Raw genomic sequence first — 27,751 nt, forward strand, 5'->3', positions numbered from 1 at the left:
TCGCCGACTTCCACGCCGACTCCTCTTATGACTCCTCTACACGTATTCTCGGGTGGGGCCAGGTACGCTGCCACCCCAAACATGCCTTCACCGAGCCTGATTTGCTGCATTCGGGCGTACGCGTCCGCGTTTTTCTCGTGAGGAGTAGACACGACAAAAATGTTCTGAAATCCATTGGGACACATTTCATTTCATTTTATTTCCTTAAAGACCCCGTAGTAGGGCTATTACCTAAGGGGTGGGAATACAGCATATACAAACAAGTGTTATAATGCATTCAATTCTGTAAATAAAAAGTTGTTACATGTTGAACAAATTGTGAAGAGCAGGTGATGGCAGCGATCGGATGAGGAAGGCCATTCCTGTCTTTAGATGCTCGGTAGAGAAATGAAGCTGAAAATGTATTTGTGCGTGAATGTGGTTGTGCCACCTGCTGGGGATGGCCAATGCGTCGTGACCGGCGCCTTGGGGGAACAATGTATGGTGGGCGATTAGGCGCCGAATAGCAGAACCTGTGGAAGAGGGAAAGGGCGGCAATTTGCGGTGACGAAGGGACAGAAGCGATAAGGAAGATTCTTTATTTAAATATGATATGCTGACGTTGTAAGAGTATGTGGAGTGAATATACCTGGTGGCGCGATTCTGAACTGCGTCGAGGGCATCGGCGAGGTATGCTTGATGCGGATCCCAAATGGCAGATGCGTATTCGAGTTTCGTTCTTACCAATGATCAATAGACTAACAGTTTTACATGCAATGGAGCGAGGCGAAGGTGACGTCTTAGAAATCCCAATGTCTTGTTAGCCGATGAAATAACGTTAGTAACATGCGCATTCCAGGTTAGATCATTAGTATTACAGGTATTTGTAGGATTCCACTGATTCCACAGTGACGTCACCAATCCGATAAGAAAAGTGAAGAGGGTGATGACGACAGGTAAACGAGACAAGTTTGCATTAATTAGAGTTGAGTGTCATCAGCCAAACATCACACCATTCTTGTACCCGGTTAATATCGGATTGAAGAGTTATTTGGTCAGTGATGGTATTGGCTGCGCGGTAAATAACAGTCATCGGCCAACATACGAAAATGGCAGGACACATGCAAGAGTAAGTCGGTAATGTAAATTAAGGAAAGAAAGGGGCCAAGGACGGACCCCTGTGGTACGCCTGATGTGACGAGTGTAATGTTTGAAGCGTGGTTATTAAATGAGACATACTGTGAGCGGTTAGTTAAAAATTGCTCAAGTCATTTTAGTATATCAGGATGCAAATGCAAACGAGAAAGTTTTAGTAATAGGCGTTGATGTGCGATTTTGTCAAACGCTTTCGCGTAATCCAAAAATATGGCGTCTGTTTGTATGTTACGGTCAAGATTAGCATGAACATCATGAAGAAATAGTGCAAGCTGGGTCTCGCAAGAACGGCCCCTACGGAACCCGTGCTGTGAAGGATGAAAGAAGTTAGCGTCTAGAAAGTTCGTAATATGAGAGTAGATTACATGCTTCATGATCTTGCAGGGAACACTTGTCAATGAGATGGGGCGGTAATTTAGGGGAGAATTTTGGTTGCCCGATTTGTAGACTGGAATAACCTTCCCCATCTTCCACTCGTCTGGCATGGTGCCTGTGGAAAGCGACTGTGAAAATAATAAATATACAAACTGCAAAAATGTGTTTCGTGTTTTTAGTAGTTTAGAGTTAATGTAATCGATGCCAGATGATGAAGACAACTTAATACTTTCTATCACAGATAAAAGCCCACTTACTGTGAATGTGATGGCTGACATGTTGCATTGTACATTTGTGGTTGGCGGGGTTGGAAGTGTGTCCATTTCATTAGTGAAGACTGAAGAAAACGCATTGAGAAACATATTAGCGCAGGTTAAATCTGTCACTGATTCACCCAGCTCGTTAGTAAGATTATTGATACGCGCTTCTTTGGGGTTTATCACCTGCGAGAATTTTCTTGGATTAGCAAGCAAAATGTTTGACAGGTCATAGTGAAAAAAGGTTCGCTTGGCATCGCGAATTCCGATTAAGTACGCAGCTTCGGTAGCGTAATATTTCTCCCACGCAACTGAGCTTGTCTTAACTTTAGCGTGGCGATAAAGGCGCTTTTTTATTTTCTAGTCATTTTAAGGATCTCGTAAACCATGGTTTTTGTCGATTGGATCGAATGGTTATCCTGGGAATAAATTGGTTCTTTAGTTCACATAGTTTGTTTTTAAACAACAGCCAGTTATCATGAATCGAATGGTTATTAAATTTATCTGCAAAGGTAGAAAAGAATACCTTTAATTCAGTATTTATAGCCTCATAGTTACCATTGTCATATAAACAAATTGTCTTCTCGTGCATGTCGCGTGGTGGGGAAGCGAAAGTGAAGGCAGCATGAATAGCTTTGTGATCACTAATCTCACGAAGACATGTAAGGGATGTTAAGCTTTCAGGATGACTGGTTAGTATAAGATCTAAAATATTGGCAGATGTTCCCGACACACGGGTTGGCTCCAGTGCTAGCTGCGTTAAATTGTAATTTAAACGCACTTCTATAAAGTCGCTCGCTTCAGTTCGATTTGTTAGTAAAGCAGTGCCATTGTGCCAGTTAATGTCGGGAAAATTAAATTCTCCTAAAAGGAGAATAACAGCATTGGGATGCTTTGAAGTAATTTCATTTAATATGTTGTTTAAGAGATCAGAAAAGTCCGGTTGGTGGTGAGAGGTCGATAACAAACACCTAGCAGTACTGTTTGTGGGGAACACTGACATTTTAACCACAGTGTTTCCAAGTGGCTGTCATTGTTAACTCGTGTGCACGGCAATCGTTGGTTCACGGCAATCAGAACACCTCCGCCACGTGCGTCTCTCCGATCGCATCGATAAACGTCGAAGTTGGAAAGATTGGCCAGGACTTCTGCGTCGCTGATTTCTTTTGTAAGCCACGTTTCTGATAGTATCAGTAAGTTACTGGCGGATGATGACATAAGATTTGATACGTGTTCACGCTTTGGCAGAAAGCTGCTATGTTCGTGAAAATTACTGAAAAAGGCAGATTATTACGTGGGATGGGAGGGCGAGTCCTTACATTCATGGGATAATGCGACTGCTATGCTGTTTCTTTGACGGTCTGTGATTAAATTAAATTCTGGGGTTTTACGTGCCAAAACCACTCTGTGATTATGAGGCACGCCGTAGTGGAGGACTCCGTAAATTTCTACCACCTGGGGTTCTTTAACGTGCGCCTAAATCTAAGCACACGGGTGTTTTCGCATTTCGCCCCCGTCGAAATGCGGCCGCCGTGGTCGGGATTCGATCCCGCGACCTCGTGCTCAGCAGCCTAAAACCATAGCCACTGAGCAACCGCGGCGGGTGGTCTGTGATGTCTCGTCAAATATGTAGCGTACCTGTGTGCAGTGTTTTGTAACGCAATGAAAAGCGAGCAGATTTTGCATTCGCAAAAGCAGCAAGGTGCCTGCGGGCGTTCTGTACAGCCTTAGAAAAATCTTCGCGGCACTGTGTTCGGTGCCCTTGAACTTACGGCCATTTGATAGGACATTCTCCTTAGTGTTAAAGTACGTAAATTTAACCATTATAGGGCGACGGCACCCAGCGGTATGCCTCCCGAGACGACTTGCTCTTCCAATTTATTTTGTGTCTATTTTAATGTTACAATGTCTTAATCAATCTTGTCAATCAGTGTCTTAGAATGGAATGTCCGTTCCCTGCGCCGCCGTCACGCAAACTCGCAGAGGCGCTCGTATATACTGAGCGAGTATATGTGATGTTGTCGCTCTGTCAGGAGCCATATTCACGAGGGGAGCTCTCTCTGCCCAGGCACATCTCGTATCACAGTGTCACGAACTGCGAACTTTACACTAAACGTGCCGCCCACCCGTGCACTGACCCGTCTCACGTATACCCCGTCGCTCCCCCGCATCCCTCATCATTCGCGCACAAATTGCACACGCCACTGTGTATGTTTCTAACATTTCTAACACATATGTACACTTATTTTATAACACTTGGATGGACTTGATTCTTACGCACCGGTCCGCATTTTGCGGTCTGGGCGTGCTGATCACCATGTTTTGCTGGTTGTTCGAGCAGATTGTGTCGTTTTGACTGCCTTCTGAGCTAAGTTGCGTTGCTTGAAGAATAGCTGCAGTAACTGTAGGGCTGCCAACCTTGGAAACATTGAGAGCTCTTTTGGGCCTGACCATGATCTTGATCTCATTTGCTGGTAGTGGAAGCATGCGCCCAGCCTTGAGAACTTGTCTTAACTTGCTGCCTGGGTCTACAGCGAGAGCAGGAGTCTTGCGTCTTAGGTGGTTCTTCTTGGGATAATTTTCGGCCCCGTTTCTCGTCAGGGCGATAGCTTATATGTACTGGCCTCGAATGAATGACGATATAACTGGCATGATTGAGTTGTGCCCTTCCTGTCAAGTGCATGCGTACAAACAAGCCGACGAACCGTTGCTTCTACGGGGTACGCCCAATCATCAATGGGACCGAGTAGGAGCAGACCTGTTTGAATGTGCCGGAAGACATTCTATTGCTCTCGAATGCTATTCACTGCGTGCTTAGAAGTATTCAACCTAATTAACTGGGAAGACTTAGGAGTAAGGTTCGACGGCGAATATCCCGGCAACCTCCGGTTTGCCGACGACTTTGTTCTATTCAGCAACAATGCAGACGAGTTACAACAAATGATTGAGGACCTTAACATACAGAGTGTAAGTGTGGGGTTGAAGATTAATACGCAGAAGACAAAGATATTGATGAATAGCCGGGCAAAGGTACAAGAGTTCAGGATCGCCAGTCAGCCTCTAGAGTCTGTGAAGGAGTACGTTTAATTAATGTGTTAATGTATTGCTTGTGGTTTTGACTTGGGTATCTGTGTCATTCTGTATCACCTTGGTTCTTTTCTTCCAAATGCATATCCCCGTCACCCTTCCTTTTCTCACACGCTCACATGTGCAACATTCTCAGGGAATAAGCATCTTTTGGGCTAACACCTCATAGGTACACGTTTCAGAAGTACTTTACAATACAGATTGCCATTTTTGCGTTTGATTGTTTTTAGAAAAAAAATTGTTGCAGCACATTTTAGGTCGCACGAAAGCCTCGTTCCACTGCTCAGAACCCTCAGAATTTTAGTGTGACCAATACATTTGAAGACACTTTTGTAACCACTTATGATGGCTGATCTATTAGTTGTGAAGCGACAGTCACTAGTAAAGGTTCTACTTTCTGCATGTGTCACAGAAGATGACAGTACCTACGGCAGTGCATGGAAGGGCCCACCACCGCCACAAAGAGATGTCAGCCAGTTTGACCGCTGTCGTATATGTACAGTACCAGAAAGCCTTTTTAAAACAAGCCACAATTTTTTTAATTCCTCATATGTGAAACACACTGCCATTTTTGGGTTTGCTTATGTTCCGGAAAAAAGTCAAACGTGGCATTTTGCGAGTCCTGCACCACTCTGCAAAATACTCGGGAGTTTGAATACAACCAGTTCATGCAAAATGCCATATTCTACAAATTCCACATTTCCCGACAGGGTTTACAGATAGTCCCATTAGCCAGCCACTGCGGGATCGTGATTTCGACTATGCCTGGAGGACACAATGCAAGATTGATTAGGTCAGAACACTACCAAGCTCCCCGTTAAATTTAATTTCTTTTTACATGTGTGGATAGCAGCTAATAGACCTGACCCAACCAGTAGAGGCGTAATAATACCTGGCTCCCAACCAAGCCAGCATGAATTTGTTTTCTTTATATTTCAGTTGCTTTAAAACTTAAGTTTACTATATTTGTGTATTCGTCTTCCAGCTTCTTGAAGTACTTCTAAAAAGTAGGAATTTTTGTGAAGTCACCCAGCTGGCAGTAGAGGCGTAATAATACCTGGCTCCCAACCAAGCCAGCATGAATTTGTTTTCTTTATATTTCAGTTGCTTTAAAACTTAAGTTTACTATATTCGTGCATTCGTCTTCCAGCTTCTTGAAGTACTTCTAAAAAGCAGGAATTTTTGTGGTCACCCAGCTGGCAGTAGAAGGCTTGCTGATATGTATACGTGGGACTGTAACTAGGCCCTGGAAACCGCATTTTTCCTTCACATGTCTCGGCAGTAGAGTGCATTAGGCTCTCTTAATAACGAGAGAGCTGATAATGATAACATTTATTTTCTATCACATTAAACACAGCAAACGGGGAAAGATCTGGTCTTTATAGAAGCAGCTTGACTAGAGCCCACAGCCACCTCTGTTAAGTGCATTCGAAGAACCCCGAAAAATCGGCCAGCAATGTTTTCTTCCAAAGTGGTAATATCCAAATATCTGCTGGAACATGTGTAATGCTGCAAAAGAACTTAATTGTCACCCATCACGTCAACGACAGTACCGTTGCAAAAGTGTTCTGTACTAGTTTATTATTTATAATGAGAAGTGCCAGCAGCATAATCTAATGAAATGGATCTCTTGCAAACCTTTGCATTTGAGTACTTCTCATTCCGTTTGGGTTCATATTAAGGTATCAGTGTGGTAACAAGCTGCCAACACGTTTGTTTTGAGGAAGTGTGCGGTTGGCTAGGTTCGGTGCGGCTCCACTTCTGATCATGTAGCAAGTAGCACGTTAGGTACAGTAATACGAATGGCATGATTGCTGGTTAGCAACTCTTTGTTTGGTCCTACGTTTGAGAATTAGGGTACCTAATCTGTGGAATGCTCCATACTATAATAAGAGTAGAGGAGCACGGGAGGCAGCTGGATGCAATTCAAAGATGCCTCTGCAGTCAAATACCACAGCTATGTACAAAGGAAGATATAGTAGAAAAAGCATTCTTAGAATTTGAAGAGTTCGACGCTAACTGGGAGTGGATGCAGCCTTGAAGGCGCTGCTGCTATGGCACATTCCTACCTGAACCCTTTTGATTAGTGAATGTGCAGGCTGAACGTTACTAATGACCCGTTACATTTTTTACAGCTTCATCATGCAGTTATCTGGAAATGGTGGGTCTGCCATTGGCTCAGCCACAAGGCGTACTCTACAGCTGTTGCTCATCTACCAACTGGCAGTGCCGTATGGTGGGGCAGGGCAAAAGGGGAAAAGGAAGTTTATGGCCCTTAACACTACGGAGCTCATATTTACTAAGTATGTCACACTATTTTCCACATCTAATAAAATGTACCCCACTGTCACGGTATAGTGCAGCATACGCATTTAGTTTACATCTATTTCTTGCTGTGCAACAAGGACAGATGCTTGCATTAGTGTGACAAATCTGGCATGCCATTTGTTCTGGTATTCTTTTTGTGTAAACTCGTCATTCAACATACCATAGCAGCAATACAGTACTTTTCAATCAGCTGGAACACTTGTAAAGATCTTCTAAAATATAAAACAGTGTGTGTTTGACATAGTAGTTCTGCGGAAACCCGCAAGGTGGAGAGAAGTAATGAAAAAGGGAAAATCAGACATCCACCCGTTCGTAGCAATTGCTACAAAGGGTGGATGGAAAGGAAATGGAGAGCAGAGCACATGATCAGATTTATTTTTTCGGTATAAAGGAGACTCAGTTAAAGGGGCCCTGAACCACCTCTTGGACTTGACTCGTATAGACGAGACACGGTCCGCGGAAAGCATACGCTGCATGCTGTGTGTGTTTGTAATCACAAAATATTTCAGGAGCGTTGAAGCAAGGCTTTTCCAATGCAAAGAGGAGCAAGGTTGAAGGGACAATAAAACTGTGGCTTCGCCATTCCGATGCAAAGCTGCGAAAAATGCAGTCAAAGGCTTCAAGCACCCAACCTGACAGTGTTTTCAAAGTAGTAGGCTATTGCATGTGTAAGTGTTCATAGATCTAGCCTTAGACACAATCACAATGTGTAGCGTTGACTAGCTGGCAACAGCGTGTGATGCCTCTTGCGTGTTGGAATTGTTTTATAAAATATGCACTTTGCAGGAGTAGTTTGTGCAAACACATAACCACAGGGACAGCTGTTTGAACGTTTGTATTGTACTACCTAAATATATTGTTTCTTTTTCTTCTAGGTCCTCCCTCGGACTACTTGAATGAGTGAAGAAGCTGCGAAGCAGTCACTGTAAATAAATTTCACAGAAAACATAAATGAATTTATTACAATTTCGATAACACGAACTGTACCAGCTGCTTGGCGAAGATGGTGTCGAGCCCCCTGAAGAGAATGTGACAATCGATGTGTAGGTGCTTGTAACAAAGTCGCCCATCCTCATAACTTCGGTTTGCCAAGTTATGGCTATGGCCATTGTTTTCAGTGTCAGGCCTGGAAATTGCAATGTTTTTTTTTAATTCAGGAGCTTTTATTCACAAGGATTGCCAACCTTTCCTAGCAGAAAATGTAAAGCAGAGCACATGATCAGATTTGTTTTTTTGGTATAAAGGAGACTCAGTTAAAGGGGTCCTGAACCACCTCTTGGACTTGACTCGTATAGACGAGCCACAGTCCGCGGATAGCATACGCTGCTGAAAACGTCACTGCCAAATTTTGCAGTTGTGCGCGGTGCGTGGAGCTCGCAAGCGAAGCGCGAAGTCACTTTTTTCTCAAATTTTCTCTGTTCAACATAAGCCTGCTCCTCACTCCACTCTGTATGCTTTATTTCGTAGTGTAGCAAATTCCCATACGTGAGTGCTACTGAACAGTAGCCGACATCGATCAAGCGTGTGTGGAGACGTGCACTTCTTCCTACTGTTCCTGAATAGGTTTCTTAACAGATTTTGTTAATTAAACAGGCTGACGTAAGCGAAAATCTGCTTTCGAATTTCAATAATAATTACGCACTTCTGGAAGAAGTTGACTATCTCCTGCTCGCGCTCGGATGTGGCTTCTCGCGAAGAAATTGAACTTTGAACACCCCGCTTATCGATATCATAGCCACCGGGTCTCACTAACTTCTATTGATTATGGACACTGCGAACCATGCGAAAGTCAAGGTCAGACAACACACACTCTTTTCCAGCGCACGCTCACTCCTGGTTAGATGCGCAGGCAGACTTCGCTTCGTGCAGAGCTATGGACAGCGCTTAAAAATGCACAAGTTGGATGTAGCTACCATCCGTCGGTCAAGTGCCAGAGAATGCCGGCTTCCACCACGTGGCAGTCAGACCGGAACATACGAGCCCGAGCGTGCACTCAGGCCCTGTAGTGCCCAAAGCAAACGCTGCGCATACGCACTACAGTTACATGTAGCTGCAGTTTGCTGTGTAGCGTTGATACCGCGCAGAGTCCATTCGCCCAGCGCACTGCGGCTCCCTGAGGACAACCATGTTTGGCGTGTCCCAGCCGCCAAAATTGAAAATAGTGACACTGACGTGAACGTTCTAATCGAATTTGAACTGCGCGCCAGGGTGGTGACGTTCAGTAGGTGGAGCGTTGTGCGCACACCCTGCTCCGGCGTAAACTTCACAGCGCAAGTCATTGAAGCAGCCGAAACACTGCGAACTGAGTTTTGGTTGCCAATAACTCTGCTTCTGCTGAATGCATGGAAGTATGTTTTGTGGCAAAGTATTTCTGAAATACGACATTTTAACTCCAAGTGCATTTCTCAACTTTGATAAAAAGTGGTTCAGGGCCCCTTTTATGGTAGCCACATCTAGTTCCTTATTCTGGATTTTATAGCAAAGCTGTCTGTTTAACTAGAAGCAGTTGCAACCATTATATATTCAAGTTTCATGGTGTCCTGAAAACAACTAAAACAATTACATAGCTTAATTTACGAGATAATAGTGTTATAGTAGGGAGTGATATGCTGGCAAATTTTTGAAATGTCTGGGCTAAGTAGTGGTCAAATCAATATTGCTAAACCACCGTTGCCTGGCCGTTTGGAGATGTCATATTAACAAACAATCACACAAACTTTATTCAAACATCACAGAATGTTTAGGAGCACGGACAAAATGCCTGCAACAGGCTCGACTGGGCACATGCTCCCTACAGACAGTATGTACCCATTCGTGGGAACCAGATTGCATTTGTTTGAAGTTTATTTTCAAGAAAGAGAGGGAACCGAGGCCAAAGGCTTTGCTACTGAACAGAGTTTGGTTACCAATATGTAGTTGGAACAATGCAGAAACTTCATCAAACACAATATGCACCTTCAGCCAACTGACAAATTAATGACTAACAAAAATCAGGCCCCTCAGCATCTGGAGCGTTCCCGATGTACAGCGGCACAGCACTGCGACGGCGCAGGACCAGTAGGCACTGGGTTTTATCTATTTTCTCAGCCACGCTTGCTTCTATGTAAACGCAGTTGGTCAAGCGTGCCTTTAGGTGCAGAATATCCAACGCTTTGCCTGCAGAGGAGAGCACACCTGTGTGTGCCTCCGGCAGCGCGATGTCAGAGAACATAGGGTGAACGAGCAGGAAGCATGACCTTAAAGAAAAAGTCCTAAGCACTGTAAGTATTGGTGTGATATATCATAAGCTGACAAAACATTGCTTCCTTCTTTTCTTGTTCCTGCGGTCTTAAAATTACCTGTTGTATTACATTCGGGTTTGTATAATAGTGGACTTTTTCACAGGAACACTGCTTTTTGCATCCCATTTCCCCCAACCCACAAAGGCAACAAGCGCCAGATCAGTGACTGCATTTGTAATTTTGTGTAGCACTTCTGTTGCACATGCACATTCTATGCCAGCTAAAATTTTGAATCAAGAGAAATCTCTTACGTGTGCCGGCGCGTGGGGCTACCTCCGCGGTAACCGGCTCCACGCCTCTGAGCAGGTGGTCCACTGACTTTTCTTTCTCGACTTGCACCGCGAACCTCTTTTCATCCTCGAACAAAAAGTGGAGCTGTAAAAGAAATCTTTCTTTTAGCATTCTGACATCTTACGACAAGATGTCCTCACTAAATGCCCATTTTAGCAATATCTAACATGTGTGAGCATTGTAGGGAACATAGCGAAATGGCATAAAATTATGGCTACTTGACTAATGAAGTAATTTTGACGTCCGCGAAAGCCGAGGCTTTCGATCATTGAAAGAACAATGAAAACACCCACAAGAGGTGTGCGAGTAGTGTGTGTTCGTCGATACTCCCAGTCTACACAGGAAGATGTGGTGGCGCTGCCGTTGGCAGCGACTTTAACACGGTAGCCACGTGCTCTGCCGCCGAGCCCGCACCCACTTCCGATTGCCGCCGGGTTTTCATAGGTGCGCGTGGGATTCACAGTTTTACAACGAAGGAAACGCAGTATGCCGACAAACTATGTTGTTCGGGTTGCGCCGAAAGTGCCCGACGGTTCACGTTTTCCTGTTCAAGGTTTCCTGTTCATGAAAGATGTCGCACGCACTTGACTGCCACGCTCAAAGCGGAAAGTTGGATTCCGTTGCCAGCTCGTCGAATATGCGGAAAGCATTTCGCAATAGTCAATCTCCTGTGTAATTAGTCAGTTAATAGCATGTCATTACAATTTCTTAAGCCCGTTTTACATAGTGCTAACTTGAGTGCGGTTTCGCACTTGCGAATTCGCAGCTGTGGCAGACAGGCCAGGCCATTGGACCCTTCGTGCTTGCGATTTTTCGATGTTCGGAGTGCTGAACGTCTCTGATAAACGCACATACGGCACAGATGGGGAACCATCATTACGTGAATCGTAGACACGTAGTGGTTACGGCCTGCCTACTTAATTTTTTGTTTTGATAAAGTAAAGCACTTTGCCTATCTTTGTCTTCTGCATACCGTAAGATAGCGCATATAATACGAGGTTTCTTGCCCTATTATTAGCGTCCCAAATTTTCACCTCGTACTATATGCGAATCAAAAGAAAAATTTCAGTCTGAAATTGGGGCTAGAAGTTTTGGTTTCGTTATTGCTGCATGGCTACAGCATAGTTTCTTCATTGCTCCTTTATTGCACCTTGGCAGCACACGTGCAAACTACGCTTCGCGAAGTGCATCTTTTTTATTCTGCATTGAAGGACCAAAATGCCGGACCACGAAAACAGCACTCGGCTGCTTTCGAGAGCACGGTTATTTCAGCCGCACAGAACGTCAGCAACAGTGTGGCCGGACGGCAGTTTGGTATCAACGAGGCAAGCATTCGCGGGTGGCGTCGACAGAGGGAAGCCCTTTTCGCGTGCAGCGTGTAGAGAAGCTTTCGCGGCCCGAAGAGCGGGACATTCCCGGAAATTGAACTTGCCCTGACGGAGTTCATATGGCAACAGCGTGCCGCGCATCTTGCTGCGAGCGTGAAGCTTATGCAGGAAAAAGCTAAGGAGCTTGCAGGAAAAAAAGGGCTACCGAGCTCTGCCGTCAAAGCGAGCAAGCACTGGATTTATCGCTACATGTGCTGTGCTGGATTTTCCCTACGCCGCCGACCTTCGATTTCGCAAAAGCTGCCCAAATCGTTCGAAAAGCTGCTTGTGGCTTTCCAGCGCCGCGTTACTTCGCTGCGCAAGTCAAAGAACTTCCAGGTAGGGCAAATCGGCAATGCTGACTAACCGCCGGTTTATCTGGAGATGTCATCGCCCCTCACCGTGCACGAAAATGGCTCTAAACAAGTTTATGTCCCGTTTAGTTTAGTTTCAGTTTATTGATGCGATTGAAATTTTGTACAGAAAAACTAACTCTAGGAGGTCCCATAGTTAAAGACTGGGGAGGGACCTCTAACAATAAATACATAGAAAAAGTAAACTTAATGCATTTACCAACAGTAGCAATCCTATGAAAACAAAAGGTATTAACAAAAAAAGTCAAGTCATGGTAATAACAACAAAGTATGAACACAAAAGGAAGATCCACATAGAGAATATAATAGGCATATAACACACATAATAAATATATACATAGAGAACATACTATTCCACAAAGAGAAGCGTAAAATAAACAAAACAATCACTTTCCCAACAAGTGGTGACGAAGTTTCCTCTTAAAAAAATAAATGGAAGGAGATGATTTAATGGAGGGCGGTAGTGAATTCCATATTGATGTTGCCGAAAAGTTCGCAATAAGTTTGCCTAGTTAGTCTTTTGATAGCAGGCAGTTATTATGGTGTGAAAATCAAGTGCCAGTGAAATGTGGGGTTTGGTTTTGTGCTATCAACAAAATTGGTAATTCTCTTAGACAAAATTTATACGTCAGGATACCAAGAGAACATTTATTTAAATCCACTACTGACAAAATATTATACGTGCGGAGTAATGGCAGAGCACTAGATGAAAAATGGCTGTAAGCGATTATTCTCAAAGCTTGGTTTTGTGTGTGCAGCAGCCCGGGGCGCCAAGTGAGTTATGTAGGTATTGCCCCAAGAAGAAATGCAGTAATAGATGTGGCTGTCAAGAAATGCGTAGTAGAGTGAATATACGTACAGGAAAATAGGGGCAGATTTTGATTAGTATTCAGACACCATATGCTGCTTTACGGGTTAATAAAGATATGTGAGTTGTAAATCTAAAATAATTGTCGAGTTCTACTCCAAGAGACGTTGCATAGTCAAGAGCCTGAAGGGAAGTCGGACCAATATTAATGCGTGGCATCTCCTGTACACTTGTTTGCGGGGATGAAAAAATTACACATTTCGACTTAGTACCATTAATATTGAGCATACTATCTCTCCACGAATTAATGATTTTAGCTGCGTCAGCATTAAGGTAAGATATTACCGATACCAAACACGTGTTAGAAGAATAAATTGTTGTGCGTATAAAATACAACTGGAATGTTTCATGTGTTCTGGAAGGTCATTGATGTACACGAGAAATAAAATTGGTCATAGTATTGAGCCTTGTGGAACCCCTATGTTAGTTTGGTACGAGAATGAGTATCATAAATAGAGACGACATGTCTTCGATCATGTAAATAACTGCGAATTAAGGAAAGTGCTGGACCACACACGCCAACAGCGTTTAGTTTAGCAGAAAGTATCTTATGATATGATGAATCGAAAGCTTTCGAAAAATCAATGAACAAAGTACCAGCCAATTTACCTGTGTCAATGGCTGTTTTAAGATACTCAGTTAAGGTAATGAGCGTTAATTCAGTTGAGTAACCAGATCGAAATCCGAATGGATTCGATGACAAAATACTGAACTTTGTGAAATACCTAGTTAAACATACTATATATGTATACTAATAATTTTTCAATTACCTTACTGAAGAATGATAAAATAGATATAGGGCGGTAATTTAATAACGAATTTTTTCTGCCCTTTTTGAAAACAGGAATAACTTTGGCGATCTTTTAGCAGCTAGGAAAGACGCCAGTTTTGAAAATTAGATTTATTATGTGTGAGACTGTGTCACTGATTAGGTGAGCTATGAGCTTTACTTGAGATGAGTTTAAGTTATCTAAAGCAGCTCCCGTGTTTTTTAACCTCAGAATGGTCCATGCGCACTTCTTCTGGGGAAACTGGACAGAGAAAGAAACTGTGTGGCAGACGATTCACAGGCAACGAGAAAACGCGAGTTACCATCATGTTGTCGTGCACTGCAGACGTACGCAAGCTCCCGCCCTATGTGATCTTCAAGCGCAAGACAGCGCCTAAAGGTGAGCAGCTGACAAAAAATGTGGTCGTGAGATGCCATGGGAAAGGCTGGTTGAACGAGGATCTTGTGCTTGACCGAATAAAGCCCGTCTGGTGTAGGCGGCCCGGCGCACTGTTGTCGTTCCCGTCCATCCTCGTGCTGGACGCATTTCGTTGCCACTTGGCCGACTCAGTAAAGAGGCTGTTGCGCGAATCCGGCACTGAACTCGTCGTTATCCCGAGTGGAATGACCTCTCGGATGCAGCCTAGACATTTGCGTGATCAAGCCGTTCAAAGACGCGGTCAAGCGGTGTTACGCAGATTGGATGCGCTCAGGTGAGCCTGCAGTGACCCCGACCGGGCAGCTGAAGCGGGCTTCGCCAGCCACGCTATGCAAGTGGATTGTGGATACATGGGCCAGCATACTAGAGCACCTTGTGTGTCGCGCATTCAAGAAGTACAGCATCTCGAACGCGCTCGATGGCACAGAGGATGAGTACCTCTGGGAAGATATGTCCGACAAGGAGCTATCCGAAGAGAGCGCAGCTGAGTAAGACCACGATTCAAGTGCGGAGTGCAATTTAAATAAATGTTTTCCTAGAGTTTTCCTAACTCATATGCGGATAACTTTTTCTCCATTTTGCGTCCGAAAAATTTCACCCCGTACTATATGCGGATATTTGTATGCTACGCGGGTTTTTACGTTATTACGGTAACCTTCAACCCCACCCTTGCACCCTTTCTGTTAAGGTCCTCAATCATGTGTTGTATCTCGTCTCCAATGTTGCTGAACAGAACAATGTCATCTGCGAACCGAAGGTTGCTGAGATATTCACAGTCGATCCTTACTCCTAGGCCTTCCCAGTTTAATAGTTTGGATACTTCTTCCAAGCACGGAGTGAAGAGCATTGGAGAGATTGTGTCTCCTTGTCTGACTCCTTTCTTTATAGGTATCTTCCTACTTTCCTTGTGTAGAATTAAGGTGGCTGTGGAATTTCTGCAGATATTTTCCAAGATATCTACGTAAGCGGCCTGTACTCCTTGATCACATAATGATTCCATGACGGCTCGTATCTCAACTGAATCAAATGCCTTTTCATAATCTATGAAAGCCATATAGAGAGGCTGATTGTACTCTGCAGACTTCTCGATTACATGATTAATGACAGGGATGAGATTCATTGTAGAGTATCCCTTCCTGAAGCCAGCCTGTTCCCCTGGTCAACTAATGTCCACTGTTGCACTGATTGTCATGAATAGCCGGTGAAGGGAACAAGAGTTCAGGATCGCCAGTCAGCCTCTAGTGTCTGTGAAGGAGTATGTTTACCTAGGGCAATTAATCACATGGAAGCCGGACCATGCGAAGGAAATTCACAGACGAATAAAAATGGGTAGAAGCACTAACGGCAGACATTGTCAGCTCCGTACTGGAAGCTTACCATTATCATTGAAAAGGAAGGTGTACTATCAGTGCATCTTACCGGTGCTGACATATGGGGCAGGAACTTGGAGACTGACAAACAAGCTCAAAAATAAGTTAAGGACCGCGCAAAGAGCGATGGAACGAAGAATGCTGCTAGGCGTAACGTTAAGAGACAGGAAGACAGCAGTGTGGACCAGAAAGCAAACATGGATAGCCGATATTCTAACTGCCACAAAGTGAAAGAAATGGAGCTGGGAAGGTCATGTAATGGGTAGGTTAGATAACCGATGGAATATTAGGGTTACAGAATGGGTGCCAAGAGAAGGAAAGCGCAGTCGAGGACGGCAGAAGATTAGGTGGGGTGATGAAATTGGGAAATTCGCGGGCGCTCGTTCGAATCGCTTTCCGCAGGACAGAGGTAGTTAGAGATCGCAAGGAGAGGCCTTCCGTCCTGCCGTGGACATAAAATAGGTTGATGATGATGATGAACGCACTCAAACACAAATAGCTGTCACAAAAAGTTTCCAAGTTGTTTTATCTTGTTTTCCCCAAACCCTACTGACGCCAAGAATGATTGAATCCTCCGTGCTCGCAAATGCGAACATCGCAGCTGCCGCGCTCGGTGCATGTGAAACGGCGATGCAAAGTTGGCATTTGCTGAAATGGCAGCTGCGAAATGTAAAACCGCGCCACGTGAAACATGCTTCACCCCACTGTGGGTATACGCCCGATTTGGATTCGCGTTGAACGTGCGTGGAGCGAGCAGATAGATGCGACCGACAGCATGTCAGATCAGCAGTAGAAGATACAGAGCAAATTCACTGCAGTGTGAATATTATAAGCGAGCCCAAGCCTATTCCATGTGTGAAATAAAACCTGCAGAGTTGGTTCATTCACGCGTAGGCACAGGAGACACGCAGTACGATCCGGCGTCCGACTTGACGTCCCAAAAGTGAGCCAAACGATTTGTAAAACATTGCGACGAAACGCGGCCTCAGATTTGACGCCTCGTGCATCAATGGAAGGTGGCTGGAACGATTTGGACGGCCGGGGCCAAAAGTGCACTATGCACTGAAACTCGGCCGCAATGTGGCGCTGCGGTTCCCCGAGCCCGGCGCCATGCTTGTGGTTGTGCCGCAGCAGCCGACGCATACTTGCAGCCGTGTTCCGCAAGTGTTGTGTGGTGTTCCCCAGTGCTTGAATACCCCGAGAGAGTCTCTAATGTCCTGCATAATTTCTCGATTATAGAGGCTCTGTTCGCGATAATATTGACGCTTTAGAGATTCTTGAGCACTAATCTATCACTCTCGCTTGACTTCGTATTTGCCTCTATGAAACGCTTGTTTCATTCGAAGAGACTTATTTTAAGAGAAGTGCATTCCGAAGCGCCCGCGTACCTCTAGCGCAGTTCAAATCGCCCGCCCTCCGATCGAGGAGTGGTGACGTCATGGTCTCATAGTGACGTTGCGCCGTCGGTGAGTAAAACGGCACCCGCAGACGGCGCTACGGCTTTTCTGCGCTAAACGCAAACGCGCGGCCGGAAACAGAGCCAAGACAGAGCCGACAGCAGCGCGAAAGTGGAACTATGGTGGCTAGCGGAAGGGAAAGCGCGCGACGATAAGCTGGTTCTTTATTTTATGACGCCAACTTTGACGATCGTTGCAATGGACGACCCTTACAAGGACACATAGGCTCGCGATGCTGGGCTCGACTTAAGCGAATTAAGCACTGATGAACGTGACCTGCTGCTGAGGGCTCGCGCTGCCGGCGTCGTTGGGTACTACTACGACGGCAACTGTATGTCACGGCTGTACATATTCGCACATTTGTAGCTTTTCCTTCATGAAAACCAAATGCCGCACTCACCGCCCCGTCTTCAACCTGCAGTTCTTGCGCTTCGGAGAATGCAGGCAAGACCGACGGAACAACGCTACGGGAAAGCATTGCTTTGAAAGGCACTTCACACGACTTCAGTAAGTCGGCGTTGAACTCGTAATCCTCTGGACGAAAGTGCAGCGAGCACACTATGTGATTTTTCGGCTCTTTGCCAACGCGCTGTGGAAGAGGTGCAGCACTTAACAACTTCGAACGGAGAGGCTCACTCGTTGGCACACAGTGATAAGTAACGTTGGATTCGCCGCTGCAACTGGCCTTGGCCAAGTTCCGCGGACCGTTCGCGCATCCCACATCACATGGACGTGGTATTCTCGCTGTTTGTTCCAAATGCAAGTTTCGCGAGCCAGCAGAACCAGCGCAGCACGACGCGATAACGAAACAACTGAAACTTCAAAGCGCGCGCGGCGCAGGGTCGAGCGCGCAGAGTCGAGCGAAAACGAAACCTTTCGACCACCCATACTACTACGTCAAAATGTTATTTTTTATTAGAATCGAACAGAAGTAGACAAGTAGCATTCTCTTCCGTCTTATAACCTAACGAAATGATCTTTGTAATACGAGTAGTTGAGTACTAGTGACAAATTATGATGAGGAGTGCCTTCGTCATCGGGTTAGTACCGGAATGTCTCTGGGAGGTCACAAATCGTGTCACGCATTTACCTCAATTTCTCTGTTACTAAAGCTCTGTTCGCGATTATATTGACGCCTTAGACGTTCTGGAGCATTGCTTTATCACTTTAACTTGACTTCATAGTAACCTTTAGTGTCCCTTTAATGAGCTTCTTTAACGCCAACTCAGGTCAGGTGGCATATGTCAGGTATATGTATATGGTATACATTTCCGGCCTTTCATAATATTCATGATGTAAAACATACAAACGATTACGCACTAGCCATAAGACTGATTGGTAAAAGCAATAAAGTCTTTGATATTTATTAAGAATGGCGCACTGTCACATGTGCACTTTATTAACTATAATATTCCTTTACAATGTGGATGACGCTTAAGCTTCGCCTTTAAGAGTCGAACTTGACAGCATTCAAAGATCCCTGCCTGCTTCTCACGCTTCCCAGCAACTGGAACGTATGTAACCATAATGTTTGCCGGGAAATCGTTCGCGGCGAACACTTTACACGAAGGTGGGCTTTCTGTTAGAAATGCGACCTCTTGCGTGGGCTACGATGCGGCGGAGGCGAGCGCCATCTGCAAGCAGGCGCACCGCTCTGTGAACTCCGAGATATTCCAGCACCGGCACGCGCAAATGGCGGACGCCGTCGCCGGTATATGAACGGTAGAAACGCTAGGAAAGGGGCTTGTTTGAGTTTTCACATAACAGAAATATGTTTACTCGTATATTTAAATTACAATCCGAGAACTAAGTCCGGCGCTGGCCGCCGACGCGGGATGCCACTACCCGATTTTGTGCGGCACGGGACCCTCAACGCTGTCGCGTTAAAACTCGGAAGAGCAGTGATTGACAAGCAGATTATTTTGAGGTTAGCTGTGACTTTTACAGTGACATAGCTTCTAGTGCGAAATAAATTGTTATCAGAAAAAAAAGGGGGCAAGGCAAAGGGGCGATAGGCGTTTTCATTAACCATTTGTTCAGCTACATTGCTGCAGCTAATTTCGCATGCTGTAGGAACTCTTCTCAATAAGCATGCTCTAAGGGTTTATTCCAATAGTGCTATTTCGGCATGAGAAAATTTTCAAGAATGTCTTCAAGGACCTACGAGGGCAACATTTGCGCAGAAACGTTTTAATGCGAACGCATTATATGCCCCATTACAAGAAAAACCGCTGGCGTGACCGGAAGAGGGGACCAATAAATGGCCGTCGGCTCAATCAGTAAAAACATGTCAGAAATGCTCGGAGTGACGTATTCACCCAAGTGACATATTCACCCAAGTAAGCAATCTTCAGTGTCTCTGCCGAATATATTTTTTGTAGGATTTGACGCAACATTTATCAATATGTAGAATGAAACCGAATTCATAAAATTTAAGAAAATGCAGGTATATATTGCCAGATACGCTAACAGCTTCTGAGGACAAAAAGGTATTCGTAATAACAGAAAGTCACATACGCCCTGGTTTCTGTAAAGGTCGTCAAGCTGTGCCAGGCGCTGAATGGTGACGCGTCGATGTCCTGGCACAGCAATCGACATCTCAAGAGGAGGCTCCATCTGAAAAAAAAATTAAAAAAATGGTAAGCATCTAATGAAACAGGAACACACTGAAATTTTTAGGTGTGCATGCTTTCTTTCCAAAGTACCAACATTTTCCTCCTCCCCTGCGCCCCCCTTTTATCAAAGCAAGCGCCATCCACCGTAGTGTTAACTTTCTCAGGCACAGCTGCGGGAGCGCTAAGTGAAAAAGGTAAATCGGAAGAAGCGCAGCATTGTTCTGCTAAGCCCAAGGAATGACGTGCTCGGTTAATGCTAAGCCCAAGGAATGATGTGCTCGGTTAATATCTGATCTTGCAGCGTCCCTTCCAGCGATCCGTATAGCAGTGTATGCCACACACTACTGCTACTTGGAGCTTCGATGCTACGATTTTACAAAAGGTCGTATACAAGAAAAGTCATTCTGCTGCGTCACAGTTCGTGTTGCCCATGCAAGTAAAATGCCCAGACTTTGGGTACCCATAGAAAAAATGGCCAGGCTTAGCTTGGTTAAGCCAAGAATGCGTTGCATATTGTGTTGGGGCCCAGCTTTTCCTCCGGCTGTCGTGACGTCACATCACGTGGTTGCGCTAAAGGTGAATGGTGGCTGCCCGGCCGCGCCCAAGGGCTGAACTGAGTGATTGCAATATGCAACGCATAAAAGTCAGTTTCGCAGCAAGGGCGAATCAATGAATGCGATAGCAACGCACAGGATTAGTATGCCAAGTAAGGCTAGAAGCTTCAAGAGCAATATAAATTGTAGTAAGCATGAGTTTGCTGAGTAAGCAGGTGTGCTGCGGCGTGGCCAGACCCATGTGAACAAGGAGACTCGATGACCACGACAAGCCGCGTGTACGCAAAAAAAAAAAAAAGACCACAAGAACCTCGTTCATCAAAGCCATGATGCTTAAATTTGTGTCTTTGTGTGAAACAGTCTTCAGGAAATTTTCTGACGCACTAGGCGTTTGCCGTCTAAGTCATTTAATCAAGGTGATTAGAAGGCTGCTCAAAACCAATGTGTCATTTCGAATAATCGCATGAACTGAGCATCCAAACGCTAGGAATTCACAGGTTTACTTGCACTGCTTATACCAACCAGGTATAACGAGAGGGATAGAATGTGGAAGTAAAACCAGTTGTAAACTTGCACCTATATGTTTTCACCTTTATCAGACACATAAAACTTGAGCTTTACTTTGTGAAAACTCTCATGTGCATCGCCTCCTGTGGCGTCAGGCTCCCGAGGAGAAGGTATTGGGGACCTGCCTTGAGCGACATCTAGTTTTCCAGGCCGTCTTCCTCTGGTTTTGCTCAAGCGACAGCTATATGTTTTGGTAATAAACATTCAGTGTCTTTTGGCGAGATATGTGATTATGCTAGTCTTTCTGAAACTGCTGTGCTCATCTATGGGTCGCTGCATAACAGAACGTAATTAAGCCAAATGTGTTCTTCAGTAACACATTTAGGCACAATACTTATATAGGCAGGAAATACTATAGTATATACTACACGCTGAAAATTTTCACAAGCTAAACGCACGGGCCTGTACTTTAGGCTACATGGCAGCATGACGGTGTTCTTTGATCAGTGTTTAGAGGTCACACATTATGCCTTGCTATTTATTGATTTTCACTTATTAAAAAATAATGTCTGGTTTTTCGTCCGAAATACTGATGTGATTATTAGGTGTAGCGAGGAACTTCGAAATATTTTAACCACCTGGAGTTCTCTAACGTGCACTTAAATCAAGGTACCATGAGCGTTTTTGCATTTTGCCCCCTTTGTGGTTCGGTAGCCTGGGCTGTGGTCGAAACCGCAACCTCGAGCCTATTTTTTGACACATGCAGAGTGTGTCTGCACTCATGTAAGACTGTTCTCCGCCATGTACCTTTCATCATTCTTACCTTTCAACCTGAGGTACAGTACCTTCAGTTACTGATAAAGCTGCTTTATTTTTTTACCTCTGCCCAGCATTTAGATACGCCTGTAGTTCAAGTTGCGTGGCTGGGCCCCTCTTGCACTTCCGAGAGTAGGGGGGAAGGGCCCCTTTCACTTAAAGGGCCCCTCACCAGGTCTGGCCATTTTGAGCTGACAAGTGCAGAGCATACATTGCGCGATAACAATTGTGTCTGCAAAGTGTTACATCGCTACGCGCTGCGGAAAGGCCCGAAATTTCAATCTGACCGCCTTTTGTATCTTCACTCGCGGCGAATCTGCCCGGAGAGGGACAGTGACGTAGTCGGGCTCCTGCGCCTACGTAATCGTGTCCGCAGTGTGACGTCGCTCGTGGTGACGTGACTGCTATAATTATTCAAGACAACATATGTTATCTGTGCGATCTGTTGCCTGAATTGACGAATTGAAGTTTAGAGAAATAATAAAACACACAAACTAAATGTCCGCGTGTCTTTTTGTTTTATTTCGCACCGAAGCAAGAGAGATGTACTACCGCTTAATCTGCTTGTTCCCACGGTCGTGCGGTCACGTGCGCAGGTACCGAAACTATGCCATTTTCTAACGTGTTCTAGCGCATGATCACGCTCTGCGATCCGCTTGTTCTGCCTCGGTATTCGTGTAGCACTGAATTATACCGCTAGTCATGTTTCCTTGTGCACAGCGCGCAAAATCGTGCGCTGCGCGAATGAGGCAACTAGTGTTCCTGTATATGCTCCCGCAGGGAGCAGAGTTGCGCATAGGTCCGCCGCCGTGATCCAGCTCTGCAGCGAAGCCACTCCTCGCACGCGCAGGAGCCAAATGCCGCGCGGTGTTCCGCCTTTTTCTCTGGTGGTCGCGAGCTACAAGCGCCAATTGTTCGCAGGCGCTTAGCAATGGGCACTTCTTAATACAGGCTACGCGCGAACGAGTCATTCGTGCAGCCGGAGGGGGTGGGCTTCCAACCAACCGAAACTTTGTATGTACCTATGTAAACATGCATATACAAACACACACACGAACGTACAAATAGGGGGTAGGACCGCATTCGATTCCCCAAAACAAAATGCTCCCGTGGCTCGAACAGCTCCAAAGTTCGCTCGCAAACGCGCAGTACGTTGCCACAAAAAGCGGTGCAATGATTTTCAGCATGCATGTGAAGTTGTCTTATCATGGTCAGAAAGCAAGAAATGTTTTAAAGAGTGTTTAAAACTTCACACACGTAAGGTGGACACTTAGCGCATTTTGGCTGCCGAAACCAGCCGATTAATGACCGTCGCCAAGAGAGCTATCGTGCCTGCTGTTATGTCAGTGACCGTTAACAGAGCGCAATTTATCACTAACCATCGTTCACAACAGCTGCACGTTTTCGATACATGCGGTGCAGACACAGATATAAGCGCATTTCAAATGTTGACATGCGCACATTTTAAGCAAAGCTTACTTTTATTTACTATTACTATTTAGTAGTACTTACTATATAGTAGTGCTTACACTTTAGTAGCAGCAAATCTGCAAGTAGAAAAAGATTCAAGATGCAAGAGCTTCTAGCTGCTCCTCTGAACGCACGATCGACGGTCCACTGATTGCAATGGCGATGGTACTGACGGAAACGACGAGTTCGCATGAGTCGGCGATGCGCCCGTAAAGTTGGCTTCGCAGCGGCGCGGATCATTTGACGTCATTTTTCGCGCTCGGCCAATAGCGGTGCGAGCGGCGCCGGAAAAGTTATGCGCAACTCTGCTCCCTGCGGGAGCATATACAGGAACACTAGAGACAACTGCTCGCGCGCGACGCCATCGGCGGAAAAGCGTAGCGCAAAAAAAAAGAAACCGAGGAGAATAAAAAAAGAAGGCGGGGCCTGTGACGTATGCGTCACGCGATCCTCAAGGTCCGGTATGGGAGAACGTAGGGAAGGAATTTCGCTTGCGTAGACTAGACGTGGCGAGTGGAGAGAGCGTCTTGCTTGGCAGTGGAGCCCGCCTGCTGAAATCATGGGTTCGCGGCACTGAAATATTTCTATCTCGGCTATAACGCTCCTTAGAGGACACGTAACAACTTCCAGCGAATAAGCAAAATTTGTTTTGGAGCCTGGTGAGGGGCCCTTTAACTACCAGTTGGGCGCCCCCTGTCCACCTAATAGATACCTCTGTGGTTCAAGTTACCTTAAACACACACACACAACACACACACATTATATATATATATATATATATATATATATATATATATATATGACTTCAGGACAGAGGCCCCTATGCCTGCCGCAAGGGTTTGTTTGAAAAAGGTTCATACACTTCTTGAAAAACAACTCGCTCTCTGATTCACACACTTTTATGCGAAGCATATTACTAGAGCTCAACCCAGCTCCTCAGGCGCGGCGGTGTCGCCTTCAATGACCTTTAGTGACCCCATGCCATACCACGTGACACCGTGACGTCACGACAGAGGAGAAACGGGGCTCCAACTCGCGCCGTCGCTCGCGGCGTCGCGGCGGTATATAAGCAGCTGCGCTTGTTTCTAGGTGGCTTTGCCTCAACTCTTGCAAGATGGGCTGGGTGGGAATCGAACCAGGGTCTCCGGAGTGTGAGACGGAGACGCTACCACTGAGCCACGAGTACGATGCTTCAAAGCGGTACAACAGCGCCTCTAGTGAATGCGGTGTTGCCTTAGAAACGAGCTGTTTCTAAGGCTCAGGCGGGCGTCGCTTGCTCAGGCGCACATTTCGTTGCCGCGCCGAACGCTGCGTTGCTCGACGCTCACCGCGTCCAATGCGGGGCGCGTAGTCGCTGCGCCGTAGCCCATTGTCTTACACCCCTTGGCGGGTCGACGGGAACGCTGTCGCGTTCCACTCTTGAAGGCGAAGCAGAGTAACGCATGAGTTGTTTCTTCGTCTAGCCGAACCAAATATAGCCAAGCAACAGCAGTTCGCCAGGCTAAACAGTGGTTCAACAACTAAAATAAAGGCTAGTATGCTTCGCATCCTGGGCTTAACCTTAGCTAAGCCACAGCCATTTTTATGCAGGGCGTCCCAGCTAACTTTAGAAAGAGATTAAATATTTTTTTTCTTTTCAATCAACTAATCTAACAAGTCTTCACAACAAACACGCACTCCTCCACCACGTGCTGCCCGTTTGATGACAAGCTTTCCCTTCCGCTAGGACACTCACTTTAGACGGTTGGCACAGGTTGTGACAATATTGTTCGGCCACCTCCTATCACTTCTCTGTCACCCCCCCCCCCCCCCCCCCGTCTATACCAATCGAAGTGCCACACATTTTTCATTCCTTAAATATGGAGCACTTTTCAAAACCCACATTATCAGACCGAAATAGAAGCTCAGTTGGAATGGCATACATTGACATATAAGCAAATACTGCGATACGTGAACTGCATCCCGTATGTTACTGCGATTTGAGGATGGTATATGAAAAACAAAGATAAAAATAAGACAAGCCGCCAAACAATTATACCAATGATGCAACGTACCTGCTCTATAGTTAAGAGGCGCATGGCAACGAACCGGCGCACTATTCGCGGGAGAATCAAACCAATACTGCTACGCCCAGACCGCCCCTTTAGTTACTCTGATACCGCCGGTGGGTACTGATGTCAGCATGACGCTTAGAAGAGGCCAGTCCGAAACGATTCTACTCAAGTGCGTAGGGTCAGCATTGCAATGCTGACAACCGTACAAATTCAGCAAACTATATTACCGTTGAATACACGCACACAAAAGAAGTAAACATGCCGGCGAATAGAACAAGCAGTTCAAACAGCAACGGCTAAGGCCACACACACACACACACACACACACACACACACACACGCACGCAAGCAAGCAAGCGCGAAGAAAAAAAAAACGCTTGAAAATAAAGGACGTTTTGCAATGGAGCGTCGCAAACGGTAAACACCGCGTGGCCAAGCACCGCGCTAGACATCACTGCCGGAGAGCGCAAGACCCTTGTCAGCTCTCGGCTTCCACAAAGCGCCTTTGTGCCGTCACGGCAGCAGTATACATAGTTTTCATGTGGCGTCACACCAGCCACTTCAGCCGGATGTCCGCCATTGCCAGGTACTGAAGCTGGGCTAGACTGGCTGGCCGCGCTGCCATACGCGTTCGTTCGCTGCTCTATTCCACGCAACACGATGGCAAACGCCGATCGGCATGAGTTTTGCCGCTCGTATTTCGACGAGCTTGTGGAGAGCCTACGCGGGCTCGTTACGAATCCAAGGTGGAAATGTGCGGCGGCGTGGACTCCCACAGACTACGTGTTGGGACGGACTCTACTCCCGATGCCGACTTGGTGCCAAGCACGACGCACTTTGATATCATCAATTACCTGTTACCTAGTGTGGTCAACCAGCTACGTGCGACTGCCATGCGAGTGCCATCGAAGCGTGTCGTCCTTCTAAGCGAGGTGAGCTTGCAAGCATGTATGCGCGGAAGCGCGCGTTTGTGTGTCCGTGTTCGCAATGATTTAAAATGTATCGATTTCTACTCAAATATTTGTGGCTAATGTGCCACCCGCAGCACGCACTGGATTGCGCGATCGCTTTGTTTTGAACGGCAGATCCATGGTACGTGCGAGTGCAGAATGATTTCAATTTGGAAAAACGGAGCTATCGACATACGCTTACAACATCAGATTTAATGCTTGAATGCACTGTATATCCTTAACTCATCGAAGAAATTCGTAGTGGGTGTTTGACGCGCTCATGCTGCAGCTGGGCCACCAGTCATGCTGTGGAGTCACGCATGCTAATGGCCTGAAATGTCCGAGAGTGTTATGAACGCGCATGCTTCATCAGCTGGTAACGTAACCAGGCAACTGGGTTGCGAGGCCGTGGTGTACAGTATATTTTTTTCCCGAGGACACGCATCCCGTAAACACGCATCCGTAAACCTGCGATGAAGTGCCGACCGCATACGCGAACGTTGTCGAGGTTTTTCAAGTCTTTCCGGTTGATCCGTGCGAGCCAAAGGCTTCGGCGCTTCTAGGAAAGGAGCTTCGCGCGCTCGCGTTGCCAGCTAACCTGGTTCGGTAAAAAGTGAAGTCCGACGCCCAGCTCGGTGTTTGTTTTCAGCGCAGAAGACTTACCTCTGCTTGCGCAGCCGAACATGATACACATCGACATGATGACACCGCGCAGAAACTGAAATACGGACGGTAGCATTCGCGTCTAGACCTAACCGCGTCCCCTAGTAGCTTTGCACTCTGTCCCCACGGTTCCGCTCAGTACGTGAACATGGCGGCACAGAAGCCCTCGTATTTGCCGTCCGTGAAAAGTATGTACACTATAGCGCAGTACAGAAACCACTACTACCGTTTCCTGCACAAATGAAGACCGCGCGAGGTCGTCATTTCTTGAGGTTGCAAGCAAAAGCGGGAGCGTTCCACGACACATTCGAACGAAAAACCGGGAACGCCGCTTGAACTTCCTGCTAGCTGCGCAAGGACGCAGCGCGGCGTTCACACGCCCGGAGCTACGACCCCGTAAGCAAATAAAACCAATGTTGCGACCAAAATCACCTTACCTCGGTAGCGAGGTCCCGTTGCTTGTTTCCCTGATGGCGAACAACACGACCGTTGTTGTGGACCCTCCTTCGCTTTAACCCGGTACGCCGGTGGATCCAATCGCGGCTAACGGGGCGCGTCAGGCAACTCGCGGCAACTACACTGGTCAAGTTCTTTGCAGTCAGGTACAGTTACGGCGACACGGACGAAGTCGACACGAACGTGATGCTGAACAAAGAAGCGTGGGGGGAATATGGCATGGACCGTTGGCTGCCTTCGGTTTCCCGAGCACCCTATTGGCTCGCGTG

General features: G+C 46.1%; 1 long non-coding RNA gene across 3 annotated transcripts; it reads right to left on the bottom strand.

Annotated features, from left to right (window-relative positions):
• Positions 1-212: 212 nt before the first annotated feature.
• LOC129385697 (uncharacterized) lies at positions 213-27,751 on the bottom strand. 3 transcript variants are annotated; one of them, XR_011895457.1, is made up of 5 exons: positions 27,464-27,751; positions 19,915-20,013; positions 10,714-10,837; positions 8,146-8,307; positions 213-512 (listed from the first exon to the last, which is right to left on the bottom strand). It is a non-coding gene; the product is annotated as an uncharacterized lncRNA (long non-coding RNA). The 3 variants fall into 3 exon arrangements; XR_011895458.1 differs by lacking the exon at positions 213-512 and adding an exon at positions 7,560-8,104 and having other exon boundaries at positions 8,169-8,307; positions 27,464-27,750; XR_011895456.1 differs by lacking the exon at positions 213-512 and having other exon boundaries at positions 8,112-8,307; positions 27,464-27,748.

This window comes from Dermacentor andersoni, chromosome 7 (genome assembly GCF_023375885.2).
Source record: "Dermacentor andersoni chromosome 7, qqDerAnde1_hic_scaffold, whole genome shotgun sequence".
NCBI lineage: Eukaryota > Metazoa > Arthropoda > Arachnida > Ixodida > Ixodidae > Dermacentor > Dermacentor andersoni.